The sequence below is a fragment of the Scylla paramamosain genome, chromosome 16 (genome assembly GCF_035594125.1).
Source record: "Scylla paramamosain isolate STU-SP2022 chromosome 16, ASM3559412v1, whole genome shotgun sequence".
Classification (NCBI taxonomy): domain Eukaryota; kingdom Metazoa; phylum Arthropoda; class Malacostraca; order Decapoda; family Portunidae; genus Scylla; species Scylla paramamosain.
In genome coordinates, this window is record NC_087166.1 from 22,093,766 (window position 1) to 22,103,765 (window position 10,000).

At 39.2% G+C, this 10,000-nt stretch overlaps 1 long non-coding RNA gene across 1 annotated transcript in view; it reads right to left on the reverse strand.

Moving 5' to 3' along the window:
- LOC135108142 (uncharacterized) overlaps nt 1-10,000 on the reverse strand; it is a 111,942-nt gene that overhangs the window by 61,129 nt on the left and 40,813 nt on the right. The window contains exon 2 of the long non-coding RNA XR_010272159.1: nt 7,690-7,735. This is a non-coding gene — a long non-coding RNA (uncharacterized LOC135108142). The remainder of the gene's footprint in view (nt 1-7,689; nt 7,736-10,000) is intronic.

Consider the following 10,000-nt stretch of genomic DNA (forward strand, 5'->3'; position numbering starts at 1 on the left):
AGAAGAAGAAGAAGAAGAAGAAGAGAAGAAGAAGAAGAAGAATTTAAATAAGTACTTTCTTTTTATAAAATGAAAGATCAAATATAACAAGCTACCTGAAAAAAAAAATATATAAATCAATTACCTTTTCTTTTATAAGAAGAAAATGAAACGAAACAAAAAGTACCTTTAAAAAAAATATATATGAACAAAAATTATCATCATTTACACGGTGAAAAATCACACGAAAAAAAAAAAAAAAAACGAATCCTGAAACAACAATCCGCCAACAAAACCAATAAGAATGACCTGATAAATCCACCAGTGCACAGTTAAACACGCGGCGCTCCACAGACACACACAAATACCCGAGACCCACCTCGCCTCCACGTCACCTTAATCATTCCCAGCAGGTGCCGACAGAAAAAAAAAAAAAAAAAAAAAAAAGAAACTTGCCCAGGTACTTCACGGGGCCGAAAATTAACTGGTGAACTAACTTAACAGACACTGAACTAGCGCCTTCGTGACTTGGGCAAGCTATCCCCTTCGCTCCCTCGCACCGCCTGTCCGTCACTGCAATGCCTGGTGTCCGTCAGGTTCGAAGAGCGGGTACCGTGATTGTGGGGGCAGTATAACAGGATGGTATTACTTTCGAGGCGCCAGCATGTGGATGATAAGTTATTCTTCCCTTTGCAGGCTGCGGCGGTGACGTGACGAGTCTTAATGCCTACTGTGTTGTCTGCGGGAATGAATGTCAACGGTACTGGTCATGTAAGGAGAGGAAGAGAGAGAGAGAGAGAGAGAGAGAGAGAGAGAGAGAGAGAGAGAGAGAGAGAGAGAGAGAGAGAGAGAGAGAGAGAGAGAGAGAGAGAGAGAGAGAGAGAGAGAGAGAGAGAGAGAGAGAGTGTGTGTTTAGGCAGAAACAGAAAGAAGCAGACAGATAGAAAGACAGATAGAAACAGAGAGAGACAGGGAAAGCTAGCCAGTCAGCTAGCCAATCACACACACACACACACACACACACACACACACACACACACACACACACACAGTTAGACAAAGGTCCGACTCATCACAGGAGAAAATTAATGTAATCTAAACTTTTCTTAACGTAAGTAAAAAAAAAAACTTAATCGAAAGAAAAAGCAAGAGAAAAACGGATGATAATGCCACGCACACAAACACAAAATGGAAAGGTTGCCACTTCGAGGATGACAAATACGAGACTCGTGTTTGAAAATAAGAAAAGAATGGCGTTTAAAAGAGAAAAAAAAATATTGCGTGGTCGAACATCTGGCAAAGAGAATACACGGAAAGGCGGTTTTGTGAGGAGGATGAAAAATGAACGGCGCTTTTGGTAATAATTATTGTGCAAGATTCGTAATTACATGAACAGAAAAAAATTAAAAATAAATAAATAAATAAATAAAATATAAAGAACTCCATAAAAAAATAAATGAAATACAAGAAAAGTCAATACCATGCAAGTCTCAAATAAAAAGAGAATAATGAAAAAAAATATATATTGGTAGTAGTGAGGTATCAAATCGAAAAAATAAATAAAATAAAATAAGAAAAGTTCATACCTCATAGTAAAGAAAAAAAAAAAAAACAGAACTAGCAAACATAAGCCATTAAAAAATCTGTTATGAAAAATAATTGTTATATTCTGAACAAAAAAAAAAAGTTAAAACCAAGGAAGTGTAAAACAAGAGAAAAAAATATATTGGTGGTGAGTTTTCGTTAAATTAAAAGTGAAGAAAACAAACAAAACAAAACATAAAACACTCCGCAATAAATTTAATTATAATACGACAAGAAAAAAAAAGTTAAGGTCAATTCAAGACTATACTATTGGTGAGTTATCATTAAATAAAAGCAAGAAGTAAAGGAAACTGCGCTATAAAATTAATTGTGACATGATAAAAAAAAAGAGCAATTTAAGACAAAGCGGGTTTGGACAAAAAGGAGAGACAATAATAGTAAGAAAACCAATGAAGAAAAAAAAAAAAAATAATTAATGAAAAAAAGAAGAAAAGGCAAAAAGAAATTAAAAACGTGATATAAACGAATGAAAAAAATAAAAAAAAAGCTAAAAAAAAGAAATATAAAAAGAAAATAAACAAATTAAGACGCAGAGAGAGCCAAAGAGTAAATTCAAATAAGTAAGTAAATATCAGACGACGAGTAACCATCACCTTCCACAAGACAGGAGAGTGAAGGGGGGAACAACACATCAATCAGGACTCTTACATATCTAAAAGAAAAAAAAAAAAAAAACGATGACATATTACCATTCTTTACAATTACGATACGTCGGCACCCAGGACAGGACGAGGAACGGGAGAGAGAGAAAGTGATGGACAGATATGGACACGAAAAAAAAAAAAAAGAGGAAATGAAGGAAAAAAATAATTAAAACTGGTAATGAGATTTTGCTCCTTACCAAACATACGCCGCTGGTGACGCAAGGAGAGAGAGAGAGAGAGAGAGAGAGAGAGAGAGAGAGAGAGAGAGAGAGAGAGAGAGAGAGAGAGAGAGAGAGAGAGAGAGAGAGAGAGAGAGAGAGAGAGAGAGAGAGAGAGAGAGAGAGAGAGAGAGAGAGAGAGAGAGAGAGAGAGAGAGAGAGAGAACGGATAGATATTGACTTTACAAAACTAAAAGATAAAATGAAGATTACAGAGCGCTAATAATAAAATTTTTACTCCTTACAAATATTACACGTCATTGGTGAACGAAGAAGAGTAAAAAAATAAAAGATAAAAGAGACAGCAATTGTTAAATATAGATTACGAAAAAAAAAAGGAAAGTTAAATAATGAAAATAATGATAAGATTTCTTCGCTTTATGAATACTGCAAGCCGCTGGTGACAGAAGGAGAGAAAAGAGAAGGAAGAAAAAATTGATAATGAAGACTTCACGTGCGAAACAAAAAAAGACAAAGCAAAAAAAAAAAATAATAAAATAAAATAAAATAATAAAATAAAACTAGTTATGAGATTTTCATTCCTTACAAATATTATACACCGCTAGTGACAGAACGAAATAAAATAAGATAAAATACAGAGAACTATGGATAGACAAACAAAAAAAAAAAAGAAAAAAAAAAGAGGATAAGAGATAAATCTAGTATAACCGGCAATTCGATATTTTACTCTTTTCCACCACTGTAGAGTTCTGGAAACAAAAAAAAAAAAAAAAACAACGAAAAAAAATAAATGAAGTAATGGATTAATATTGCCTCAGATGATAAAATGATTCAATAAGGACAAATAAATCCCACTAATGATGAGATTTTACTCCTTCCAAACACTTTTAAATTGTGTAGATGAAGAACGAGAGGAAAATATAAAAAAAAGTAAGAAAGCAATGGATAAATATTTACTTTACAAAATGATATCATACAGTAAAGAAAACGAAAGATACTGATAATGAGACTTTACCCCTTCCAAACACAATACGGTTCTGGTGATTAGAGAACGAGAGAATACACATAAACGAGAGAAAAGAGAAACAGAGAAATACAGGCCTTACGATAAAAACAGGGAACACAAACGTAAAACCGGCAATAGCTTTTTACCCTTTCCAAAGACTATACAGCTCCGGTAGGGGAAAAAAAAAGGAAAAAAGAAAAAAAAAGAAAAAAAAAAAAAGAAAAAGGAGTGGATAAATACTGCCTTTACGGAATGAAACGATGGAATAACGACAAGCAAATGAAACAGGCAATAAGATCTCACCCTTTCTAAACACTGTACAGTCCTGCAAGCAAGAGAGAGAGAGAGAGAGAGAGAGGAGAGAGAGAGAGAGAGAGAGAGAGAGAGAGAGAGAGAGAGAGAGAGAGAGAGAGAGAGAGAGAGAGAGAGAGAGAGAGAGAGAGAGAGAGAGAGCAGATATCAATGGAAGAACACAGACACCAAGAGTTAATATTCACGTAAGGTTGTGCCGGGCAGAGATTGCATGGTGAAGTACGCCACGCATTTCTGTGACCTCCAGAATTCCCCACCAGCCACCCCCACCACCACCACCACCACCACCACCACCTTCAAGTGTTTACTTCACTGTACACCTTCAGAGCCATCCACACAAACCCAATCCCCGTATAAGAGGAAGAAAATGGTTGACAAAAATAGTTGAAATAATTACCTGGTATACCCCAAGATGAAAGAAGCTGTTGGTTATTAAGTGAGAGAGCACAACTAATCAACACCGATACCTATATGCACCTATCCCGCCCATACTACCCACCCACACCGACCAGACACTCAAATCAGTGTAAAAGGATGAAAATGCTTTACGAAAATACAGATAGTTCTTTAGTATACTTCAAGCAAATGATGATGCTATGGGTTAAAAAGATTTATAAAGAATAAGAAAACCAATGTACATACATACACTATCCCGCCCACACCAGCTGCCAATACCGAGTCAAGAGAAAGAAACCGCTTTGCAAAAATATATATATAGTTCTCTAATATATTCCAAGCAAACGATGAAGGAAACTATAGGTTAATACACGCACAAGGTTAAGAAATCCTTAAATACTTCTTCAGCATACCTTAATTAAAAGAACGATGGAAGGAACTGTAGGTGAATGAATGAGACAGGACAACTAAGTAACCCACACCCATATCCTTATATTCCTCCCGCATCACCCACCCACACTGACCCACAGACTCACACATCATCCCCAGACTCCAGCCACAACCCACACCGCCAAAACAATAAATAAAATCGATAGGATATTAAATATGACGCGGTTTAACTAACAAACCTATCTATACTCATCTATCCCGCCCACACCACACACACAGCAGCCCGCCCACACACTTCCATAGCAGCTCCCGTCGCCAGCCGCCCACACTGCCCAAACGGACCACCTCTCACCGACCTGGCTGCTGAGAAATGGCGCCATTGAGTTGGTCTGTTCCCCCCTCATGACCCTCACCTATCATGGCACTCCACTCTCTCTCTCCTCCCTTCTCCCTCTCCCTCTTCCTCTCTCGTTTTATATTCCTTTCCGTTTCTACTTTTCGTTGTTTTATTAAATTGTTCAGTGAAATTATGATAGTGGAAGTTATTTGAGTTTTAGTTAATACGTTTAGGATTTTTTGTTGTATATTAAAGATCAAATAAAAAAAATATTAAAGATCAAATGCTAGTAATCTCTCTCTCTCTCTCTCTCTCTCTCTCCTCTCTCTCTCTCTCTCCTCTCTCTCTCTCTCTCTCTCTCTCTCTCTCTCTCTCTCTGACCTTCACTCCTTACCCTTTCATTCCTTACCATCTACCATGTTATCTTTTATTGTTTATTTCCTATTTTTCTCTCGTTATTTACACTACGCTTCCTACCTCCGAATGTTTTTTTTTTTATTAATTAATTTATTTTTTTTAGAATATAAGTTTGCCGTTTTCTCCTCCTCCTCCTGTTTGTTTTTTCCTTTTGTTATATTGTGTTCTCCTCTTCCTCCTCCTCCTCCTCCTCCTCCTTCTTCCTCCTCCTCCTCCTCCTCCTCCTCTTTATGGTCGGCTGGTCTCCCGCTCCATTCTCTCTCTCAGACCATCTGTTCTCCATCTCACTCATCTCCTCCACGACGGCCTCTCCTCCTCACTCATCTTCTCCTCCTCCTCTTCCTCTTTTTCCTCCTTTCTTCCTCCAAATCCTGCAAAGTACTGCCCTCCTTCATTTTTTTTTTCATCTTGCTTCTTTCTCTCCTCTTCTTCTCCTTCCTTTGTCGTTTCTTCCTCTCCCTCCTCATCCTCATTATATTTTCTCTCCTCCTAATCTTTCTCTTCTTTTCGTTCTACTTTTTTCTTCCAATCATCTCCCCCTCTTCTTCCTCTTTTTCCGGGTTTTTAATCCTCCTCTTCTCTCTCCTCCTCCCTTATTCCTTCCTCACTTCCTCTCTTCTTTCTTCTCCTCTACTTACTTTGGATTTTATAATGTCTCCTACTCCTCCTCCTCCTCCTCCTCCTTATCATTATCATCATTATCATCATTAACATCATCATCATAATCCTACTCCTATTCCTTTTTCTCCATTTTTTCTCGTCTTCTTTCTCTTTCTTCTCCCCTTTCCTTTTTATCTCCTCCTCCTCCTTCTTCCCTTCCCCTTCCTCTTCCTCCTCCTCCTCTTCTCCTTTTCCCTTCCTATTATATGGTTATCACTCTCCCGTCTTTTCTTTATCTTCTCAATTTTCTTCTCCCCTCTTTCTTCCCCTTCTCCCTTTCCTCCGTCCATTCCCCTTCGTTATCCATTTATCCCTGCTATGTCTTCCCTCTCCTTCTTTCCATTCTCTCATTCTCTCTTCGTCTTCCTTTCCCCTTCCAATCATTATTTTTTTTACTCCCTTCTATTCCCTGTCTTCATCTCTCTCTCTTTCTTTGCTGCTTACTTATTTCATTACTCTCTCTCTCTCTCTCTCTCTCTCTCTCTCTCTCTCTCCTCTCTCTCTCTCTCTCTCTCTCTCCTCTCTCTCTCTCTCTCTCTCTTCTTTCTCCTGTTCTTTTCCCCTTACTTAATTCTTCCCTTCTCCATCCTCCTTTTCCTCACTATTCAAACCTTTTCTCCTATCTCCTTCTCTTCTTATCTTCTCCCTTTTTATTCCTGTGTTCCATCCCTCTCTTTCTCCTCCTCTCCTCCATTCCCTTCTCTATCCTTCTTTTTCTTCCTAAGCATACCTTCTCCTTTATCTCCTTTCTTTTTATCTATCCTCCACCTTTTACTCTTTTGCTACATTCTTCTCTTCTCTTCCTTTCCTTTCCTTCTCTTTTACTATCTCTCTCTCCTCCTTTCCCTTTCTCCATCCTTCATTCCCTTCCTATTCTAGTCTTCTCTCTTATCTCCTTCTCTTTCTATCAATTCTCTTCCTTTTAATTCCCCTGCCCCAATTCCCTCTATTCTCTTCCTCCCTTCCTCTTTCCTCCTTTCCAACTATTTCTCTTATCTTCCTCCCCGCTATCTACCCTTTCCCTCTTATTCCCTCACTCACCCTATATCTCTCCCTCCTATCCTATCCCCTCACCCCCTCCCACTCCCCACTAATCCCTGTCCATCTACACACTCACTCCCTAATGCCGCGTCTCATGTTAGTTCAGCTCGTTCTTAAACTCTCTTCTTTGTCATTTTCTTTTTTCTTAAAGCACATTACGACACGCAACGAGACAAGGAGTGAATGTTGTGTCTGTGTGTGTTTCTGTGTGTGTGTGTGTGTGTGTGTGTGTGTGTGTGTGTGTGTGTGTGTGTGTGTGTGTGTGTGTGTGTGTGTGTGTGTGTGTGTGTGTGTGTGTGTGTGTGTGTGTGTGTGTGTGTGTGTGTGTGTGTGTGTGTGTGTGTGTGTGTGTGCTTGCTTGTTTGTCTGTTTCTCTGTTTCTGTGGTTGTCCTGTTTGTTTACGGTCTGTCTGTTTGTTTCTCTGTTTGTCTGTCTGTTTATGATCTGCCTGTCTATTTGTCTATGTTTATGTTTGTGTCTGCATGTCTCTCTCTCTCTCTCTCTCTCTCTCTCTCTCTCTCTCTCTCTCTCTCTCTCTCTCTCTCTCTCTCTCTCTCTCTCTCTCTCTCTCTCAGGTAAGCGGGGCAGGAGTGGCTCGCAATGCTGCATAATGAACAGGTGAAAGGCGACAGGTGTCCCTTACATGACGCTGATTAACTGGATATAACATGCACATCCAATTCCCTGGCTTCTTATTCAACTATTGGCCATAAATAACTCACTGTCTGCACGTCTTGGGGCGGCGGGGACTCTCCAGCGCTTGCTCACCTGTGGGGGGAAAGGGACTGGTGAGATGTGGGTGGTGGTGGTGGTGGTGGTGGTGGTGGTGGTAGTGGTGGTGGTGTGATTGGTTCTGTGGTTTCTATGATATTGCTTTTTTTATGTAGATTTCCTAAGTTAACTAAAGAAATATTTGTGTTTCTAGCTTTTATTTAATCTCTCTCTCTCTCTCTCTCTCTCTCTCTCTCTCTCTCTCTCTCTCTCTCTCTCTCTCTCTCTCTCTCTCTCTCTCTCTCTCTCTCTCTCGTGAACGGTACTTCCCATTTAGTTTCGTATTTCGTAATGACTTTTTTTCTTCTTTACCGAGTCGCATAAATGAAGGTCTTAACATTTTCCCACGAAGTAACGAGACTGAGCAGAGTGAGGGGCGAGTACATCAGAGGCACAACACGTGTTCTGTTTAGGAAGAGAGCTTGAGAGGTCAGACTGAGGTGGCGTGGGCGTGTCAGGAGAGACGAGGAGTGTGTTAGGACGAGGATGCAGGCGATGGATCTAACCGGCAGGGTAGATTCTCTCTCTCTCTCTCTCTCTCTCTCTCTCTCTCTCTCTCTCTCTCTCTCTCTCTCTCTCTCTCTCTCTCTCTCTCTCACTCTCTCTCTGGTATTAATCTGTGTTGTCGTAAAAATATATACAATTTTCGAAGCGGTCACGACTTTAAGAAAAAATGTTTAGTCTTGATAAATAATTCTTTTGTAATCCTGTTGATGTTTTTTTTTTTTTATCATCACTTGAAGCACAAACATATACACCTTTCTCTCTCTCTCTCTCTCTCTCTCTCTCTCTCTCTCTCTCTCTCTCTCTCTCTCTCTCTCTCTCTCTCTCTCTCTCTCTCTCTCTCTCTCTCTCTCTCTCTTATCGCATCCCTGAGCCTCACACCTCGCAGCCTCAATCCCGCCTCGCAATCCGCCTCTTCGCGACACAAACCCCTTCAATCACAAGACGTCACCCGGGACACCTACAAGCTACTTCCGACTCGCAGCCACTGAGGGAAACACCTGGCGCAATGAGAGGAGAAGAGAGTGGTAAAATAAATAAAAGCTCTGTACTGTAAGGAAAAGGGAAAAAAAAAGATCAATATTGTAAAAAGATGAAAATATAAGTTTAATAACGTTGAAGGAGAAAATAAACTGAATATTGTAGAAAAGGAGGAAATTTAAGTTCGATGCCGTGAGGAGAGGAAAAGAAAGATCACTACCGTAAGGAAAGGGAAAAAAAAAGGAAAAATATAAATATCATAAATGGAAAAAATTAAGCTCGATGCAGTAAGAAAAGAAAAAAAACATCGTAAGAGAAAGGAGAAAAATTTAAGTTCAGTAATGTAAGAAAAGACAGAGAGAGAGAAAAAAAAATAGTTCTATACGGTAAGGAGAAGAGGAGGAGGAGGAGGAGGAGGATGAGCAAGTAGGTAGGAAGAAAGGAAGGAAGAAAACAAAAGCTACTTACAAATATAACCCAAAAAAAAGAAAGCAAAACTAAGCCAATGAGACAAACAAGGACAAGACGAGAGGAGTTTAAGGAACACGTGAAGCCGTACAGTAAGGAACGAGAAGACAGAGAGACACTAAGAAAAAAATACATAGGAGCAAAAGAAGAACGTAATATGTAGCTCAAGGAAAAGAAAACAAACCGAGGAGGGAAGTTTGGAAGGGAAGAGCAAAAACATACAAAGGTCATAAGAGGAAGTAAAGAATAAAAAGAGAAGAGGAAGGGAGGATAAATTAAATAAGAACGAAGGATTTAGAACGAAAAAAAAAAAGTCAGTGGGAGTTAAGACGGAGGAAAGAGTAAGAAAAATTGAGAGAGAGAGAGAGAGAGAGAGAGAGAGAGAGAGAGAGAGAGAGAGAGAGAGAGAGAATAAGCATGTAGAGGCAAAGGAATGTCATTTTTTCAGTCACTTAATCATCATTTTCCGTTTTTTTTACTTTTTTTTCTTCTTCTTCGTATATTTATTACCATAGTCACTATCTACAGCTTTATCGCAATTTTTCACCATCGTCATCATCATAATCGTCATTGTCATCATATAACATTTTTCTTGGTCTTGTCCACGAGGCCTTCAAGGAACACGGCCTGACAAGAATGACCTTTACTCGGTGGCAGGCGAATATAAAACAGGAGTTGCTCAGTTGCAGCACAGACACACACACACTTATATAATATCCGTTCCTACACTAATTTTCACTTTTTTTCCAGGAATTTCGTGAGTTACAAGGAACATGAGAGCAAAATTTCAGGGCGACATGAACTGTACAT